This window comes from Dama dama, unplaced genomic scaffold (assembly GCF_033118175.1).
Source record: "Dama dama isolate Ldn47 unplaced genomic scaffold, ASM3311817v1 ptg000096l, whole genome shotgun sequence".
Taxonomy (NCBI): domain Eukaryota; kingdom Metazoa; phylum Chordata; class Mammalia; order Artiodactyla; family Cervidae; genus Dama; species Dama dama.
The window spans coordinates 9,277,270-9,284,452 of NW_026870910.1; positions in this window are offsets into that span (position 1 = coordinate 9,277,270).

The following is a 7,183-nucleotide window of genomic DNA, read 5'->3' on the forward strand; positions in this document are numbered from 1 at the left end:
AAGAGCTTCAAAAGGTGTGAAAAAAATGGAGAGCTTCAAAATGTGTCAAAAATATGAGGAGCATGAAAAGATCTGAAAAATAGGAGCAGCATGAAACGGTGTTCAAAGACATGAAGAGCCTGAAAAGGTTTAAAAAATATGAAGCGCTTCAAAACGTGTCAAAAATATGAGGAGCATGAAACGATCTAAAAAATAGGATGAGCAAGAAGCGGTGTTGAAAAAAATGAAGAGCCTGAAAACGTTTGAAAAATATGAAGAGCTTCAAAAGGTGTGGAAAATATGAAGAGCTTCAAAATGTGTCAAAAGTGAGATGAGCATGAAACGGTCTGAAAAATAGGAGGAGCATGAGGGGTGTTGAAAAACATGAAGAGCCTGAAAATGTGTGAAATATATGAAGAGCTTCAAAAGTTGTCAGAAATGATAGAAACATGAAACGGTCTGAAAAATAGGATGAGCAAGAAGGGGTGTTGAAAAACATGAAGAGCGTGAAAAAGTTTGAGAAATATGAAGAGATTCAAAAGGTGTGAAAATTATGAAGAGCTTCAAAAGGTGTCAAAAAAGAGATGAGCATGAAACAGTCCAAAAAATAGGAGGAGCCTGAAATTGTGTTCAAAAACATGAAGAGCCTAAAAAGGTGTGAAAAATATAAAGAGCTTCAAAAGGTGTGAAATACAGGAGGAGCATGAAACGGTCTGAAAAATAGGAGGAGCATGAAGTGCTGTTGAAAAACATGAAGAGCCTGAAAATGTGTGAAATATATGAAGAGCTTCAGAAGATGTCAGAAACGAGAGGAGCATGAACCGGTCTGAAAAATACGAGGAGCAAGAAGCGGTGTTCAAAAACATGAAGAGCATGAAAAGGTGTGAAAAATATGAAGAGCTTCAAAAGGTGTCAAAAATATGAGGAGCATGAAACGGTCTGAAAAATAGGAAGAGCATGAAGCGGTGTTGAAAAACATGAAGAGCCTGAAAAGGTGTGAAAAATATGAAGAGCTTCAAAAGGTGTCAAAAAATATGAGGAGCATGAAACGGTCTGAAAAATGGGAGGAGCATGAAGCGGTGTTGGAAAACATGAAGAGCATGAAAAGGTGTGAAAAACATGAAGAGCTTAAAAGTTGTGAGAAATATGAAGAGCTTCAAAAGGTGTCAAAAATGAGACGAGCATGAAATGGTCTGGAAAATAGGACGAGCATGAAGCGGTGTTGAAAAATATGGGGAGCCTGAAAAGGTGTGAAAAATATGAAGAGCTTCAAAAGGTGTCAAAAATATTAGGAGCATGAAACGGTCTGAAAAATAGGAGGAGAATGAAACGGTGTTCAAAAACATGAAGAGCCTGAAAAGGTGTGAAAAATATGAAGAGCTTTAAAAGGTGTTAAATACATGAGGAACATGAAACGGTCTGAAAAATAGGAGGAGCATGAAACGGTGTTCAAAAACATGAAGAGCCTGAAAAGTTGTGAAAAATATGAAGAGCTTCAAAAGGTGTCAAAAATATGAGGAGCATGAATCGGTCTGAAAAATAGGAGGAACATTAAACGGTGTTCAAAAACATGAAGAGCCTGAAATGGTGTGAAATATGAAGAGCTTCCAAAGGTGTCAAAAATAGGAGGAGCATGAAACAGTCTGAAAAAGAGGAGGAGCATGAAACGGTGTTCAAAAACATGAAGAGCCTGAAAAGGTGTGAAAAATATGAAGAGCTTCAAAAGGTGTCAAAAATAGGAGGAGCATGAAACGGTCTGAAAAATAGGAGCAGCATGAAACGGTGTCAAAAACATGAAGAGCCTGAAAAGGTGTGAAAGATATGAAGACCTTCAAAAGGTGTTAAAAATATGAGGAGCATGAAACGGTCTGAAAAATAGGAGCAGCATGAAGCGGTGTAATAAACATGAAGAGCCTGAAAAGGTGTGAAAAATATGAAGAGCTTCTAAAGGTGTGAAAAAAATGAAGAGCTTCAAAATGTGTCAAAAATATGAGGAGCATGAAACGATCTGAAAAATAGGATGAGCAAGAAGCAGTGTTGAAAAAAATGAAGAGCCTGAAAACGTTTGAAAAATATGAAGAGCTTCAAAAGGTGTGGAAAATATGAAGAGCTTCAAAATGTGTCAAAAGTGAGATGAGCATGAAACGGTCTGAAAAATAGGAGGAGCATGAGGGGTGTTGAAAAACATGAAGAGCCTGAAAATATGTGAAATATATGAAGAGCTTCAAAAGTTGTCAGAAATGATAGAAACATGAAACGGTCTGAAAAATAGGATGAGTAAGAATGGGTGTTGAAAAACATGAAGAGCGTGAAAACGTTTGAGAAATATGAAGAGAATCAAAAGGTGTGAAAATTATGAAGAGCTTCAAAAGGTGTCAAAAATGAGATGAGCATGAAACAGTCCGAAAAATAGGAGGAGCCTGATATCGTGTTCAAAAACATGAAGAGCCTAAAAAGGTGTGAAAAATATAAAGAGCTTCAAAAGGTGTGAAATACAGGAGGAGCATGAAACGGTCTGAAAAATAGGAGGAGCATGAAGCTCTGTTCAAAAATATGAGGATTCTGAAAAGTTGTGAAAAATATGAAAAGCGTCAAAAGTTGTCAAAAATATGAGGAGCATGAAACATTCTGAAAAATAGGAGGATCATGAAGCGGTGTTCAAAATCATGAAGAGGCTGAAAAGGTGTGAAAAATATGAAGAGCTTCAAAAGGTGTGAAATACATGAGGAGCATGGAAAAGTCTGAAAAATAGGAGGAGCATCAAGCGGTGTTCAAAAACATGAAGAGCCTGAAAAGGTGTGAAAAATATGAAGAGCTTCAAAAGGTGTGAAATACAGGAGGAGCATGAAACGGTCTGAAAAATAGGAGAATCATGCAGCGGTGTTGAAAATTATAAACAGCTTGAAAAAGTGTGAAAAATATGAAGAGCTTCAAAAGGTGTCAAAAATATGAGTATCATGAAACGATCTAAAAATAGGAGGAGCATGAAGCTGTGTTCAAAAACATGAAGAGCCTGAAAAGGTGTGAAAAATATGAAGAGCTTCAATAGGTATCAAAAATATGAGGAGCATGAAACGGTCGGAAAAATAGGAGGAACATGATGCGGTGTTCAAAAACATGAAGAGCCTGAAAATTTGTGAAATATATGAAGAGCTTCAAACGGTGTCAAAATTATGAGGAGCATGAAACGGTCTGAAAAACAGTACGAGCATGAAGCCGGGTTGAAAAACATTAAGAGCCTGAAAACGTGTGAAAAATATGAAGAGCTTCAAAAGGTGTGAACAATATGGGGAGCTTCAAAAATTGTCAAAAATATGAGGAGCCTGAAACGGTCTGAAAAATAGGAGGAGCATGAAAAGGTGTTCAAAAACATGAAGAGGCTGAAAAGGTGTGAAAAATAAGAAGAGCTTCAAACGGTGTGAAATCCATGAGGAGCATGAAACGGTCTGAAAAAAGGAGGAGCATGAAGCGGTGTTCAAAAATATAAAGAGCCTGAAAAAATGTGAAAAATATGAAGAGCTTCAAAATGTGTCAAATATATGAGGAGCATGAAACTGTCTGAAAAATAGAAGGAGCATGAAGTGGTGTTGATAAACATGAAGAGCCTGAAAAGGTGTGAAAAATATGAAGAGCTTCAAAATGTGTCAAATATATGAGGAGCATGAAACTGTCTGAAAAATAGAAGGAGCATGAAACGGTGTTCAAAAACATGAACATCCTGAAAACTTGTGAAAAATAAGAAGAGCTTCAAAAGGTGTGAAAAATATGAAGAGCTTCAAAATGTGTCAAAAATGAGATGAGCATGAAACGGTCTGAAACATAGGTGGAGCATGAAGTGGTGTTGAAAAACATGAAGAGCCTGAAAAGGTGTGAAATATATGAGGAGCTTGAAAAAAGGTGTCAAAAATATGAGGAGCATGAAACGGTCTGAAATATATGAGGAGCAAGAACCGGTGTTCAAAAACATGAAGAGACTGAAAAGGTGTGAAAAATATGAGGAGCTTCAAAAGGTGTGAAAAATATGAAGAGCTTCAAAAGGTGTCAAAAATGAGATGAGCATGATACGGTCTGAAAAATAGGTGGAGCATGAAGTGGTGTTGAAAAACATGAAGAGCCTGAAAATGTGTGAAAAATATGAAGATCTTCTAAAGGTGTCAAATATATGAGGAAATGAAACGACGTGTAAAATTGGAGGAGCATGAAGTGGTGTTGAAAAACATGAAGAGCCTGAAAAGTGTGAAAAATATGAAGAGTTTCAAAAGGTGTGAAAATTATGGGGAGCATTAAACGTTCTAAACATAGGAGGAGCATGAAGTGGTGTTGAAAAATATGAAGAGCCGAATAGTGTGAAAAATATGAAGAGCTCCAAAAGGTGTGAAAAATATGAGGAGCATGGAACGTTCTGAAAAATAGGAGGAGCATGAAACGATGTTCAAAAACCTGAAGAGCCTGAAAAGCTGTAAAATATATGAAGAGCTTCAAAATGTGTCAAAAATATGAGGAGCATGAAACTGTCTGAAAAATATGAAGAGTTTCAATAGTTGTCAAAATATGAGGAGCATGAAATGGTGTTCAAAAACATGAAGAGCCTGAAAAGGTGTTAAAATATGAAGAGCTTCAAAAGGTGTCAAAAATATGAGGAGAATGAAACGGTCTGAAAAATAGGAGGAGCATGAAGTCGTGTTCAAAAACATGAAGAGCCTTAAAAGGTGTGAAAAATATGAAGAGCTTTAAATGTGTGAAAATTATGAGGAGCATGAAACCGTCTGAAAATAGGAGGAGCATGACACGGTGTTGAAAAACATAAGAGCCTTAAAATGTGTGAAAAATATGAAGAGTTTAAAAGTGTGAAAAATATGAGGAGCATGAAACCGTCTGAAAAATATGAGGAGCATGACACGGTGTTGAAAAACATGAAGATCATGAGGAGATGTGAAAAATATGAAGAGATTCAAAATCTGTCAAAAATATGAGGAGCCTGAAACGGTCTGAAAAATAGGAGGAGCATGAAACGGTGTTCAGAAACATGAAGAGCCTGAAAAGGTGTGAAAAATATGAAGAGTTTAAAAAGGTGTCAAAAATATGAGGAGCATGAAACGGTCTGAAAAATAGGAGGAGCATGAAGCGGTGTTCAAAAACATGAACAGCTTGAAAAGGTGTGAAAAATATGAAGAGTTTCAAAAGGTGTCAAAAATATGAGGAGCATGAAACGGTCTGAAAAATAGGAGGAGCATGAAGCGGTGTTCTAAAACATGAAGAGCCTGAAAAAGTGTGAAATATATGAAGAGATTCAAAAGGTGTCAAAAATACGAGGAGCATGAAACGGTCAGAAGAAGAGGAGGAGCATGAAGCAGTGTTCAAAAACATGAAGAGCTAGAAAAGGTGTGAAATATATGAAGAGCTTAAAAGGTGTCAAAAATAGGAAGAGAATGAAACTGTCTGAAATAAAGGAGGAGCATGAAGCGGTGTTGAAAAATATGAAGAGCCTGAAAAGATGTGAAAAATATGAAGAGCTTCAAAAGGTTTGAAATATATGAGGAGCATAAAACGGTCTGAAAAATAGGAGAAGCATGAAGCTGTGTTCAAAAACATGAGAACCAGAAAAGGTGTGAAAAATATGAAGAGCATCAAAAGGTGTCAAAATTATGAGGAGCATTAAACGTTCTAAACATAGGAGGAGGATGAAGTGGTGTTGAAAAATATGAAGAGCCAGAAAAAGTGTGAAAAATATGAAGAGCTGCAAAAGGTGTCAAAATTATGAGGGGCATTAAACTTTCTAAACATAGGAGGAGCATTAAGTGGTGTTTAAAAATATGAAGAGACAGAAAAGGTGTGAAAAATATGAAGAGCTGCAAAAGGTGTGAAAAATATGAATAGCATGGAACGTTCTGAAAAATAGGATCATGAAACGATGTTCAAAAACCTGAAGAGCCTGGAAATCTGTGAAATATATGAAGAGCTTGAAAAGGTGTCAAAAATATGAGGAGCATGAAATGGTCTGAAAAATATGAAGAGTTTCAATAGTAGTCAAAATATGAGGAGCATGAAATGGTGTTCAAAAACATGAAGAGCCTGAAAAGGTGTTAAAAATATGAAGAGCTTCAAAAGGTGTCAAAAATATGAGGAGCATGAAACGGTCTGAAAAATAGGAGGAGCATGTAGTGGTGTTCAAAAACATGAAGAGCCTTAAAAGGTGTGAAAAATATGAAGAGCTTTAAAGGTGTGAAAATTATGAGGAGCATGAAACCGTCTGAAAAATATGAGGAGCATGACACGGTGTTGAAAAACATGAAGAGCCTTAAAATGTGAGAAAAATATGAAGAGATTTAAAGGTGTGAAAAATATGAGGAGCATGAAACCGTCAGAAAAATAGGAGGAGCATGACACGGTGTTGAAAAATATGAAGAGCATGAAAAGGTGTGAAAAATAGAAAGAGATTCAAAAGCTGTCAAAAATATGAGGAGCCTGAAACGTTCTGAAAAATAGCAGAAGCATGAAGTGGTGTTGAAAAAGACGAAGAGCCTGAAAAGGTGTGAAAAATATGAAGAACTTCAAAAGGAGTAAAAAATATGAGGAGCATGAAAAGGTCTGAAAAATAGGAGGAGCATGAAGCGGTGTTCAAAAACATGAAGAGCCTGAAAAGTTGTGAAAAATTTGAAGAGCTTCAAAAGGTGTGAAATACATGAGGAGCATGAAACGGTCTGAAAAAAAGTAGGAGCATGAAGCGGTGTTCAAAAACTTGAAGAGTCTGAAAAGATGTGAAATATATGAAGAGCTTCAAAAGGTGTCTAAAATATGAGGAGCATGAAACGGTCTGAAATATAGGAGGAGCAAGAAGCGGTGTTCAAAAACATGAAGAGCCTGAAAAGGTGTGAAAAATATGAAGAGCTTCAAAAGGTGTGTAATATATGAGGAGCATGAAACGGTCTAAAAAATAGGAGGAGGTGAAGCGGTGTTGAAAAAGGTGAAGAGCCTGTAAAGGAGTGTAATAAATGAAGAGCTTCAAAAGGTGTGAGAAATATGAAGAGCTTCAACAGGTGTCAAAAATGAGATGAACATGAAATGGTCTGAAAAACAGGAGGAGCATGAAGTGGTGTTGATAAACATGAAGAGACTGAAAAGTTGTGAAATATATGAAGAGCTTCAAAAGGTGTCAAAAATATGAGTAGTATGAAACGGTCTGAAAAAGAAGAGGAGCATGAAG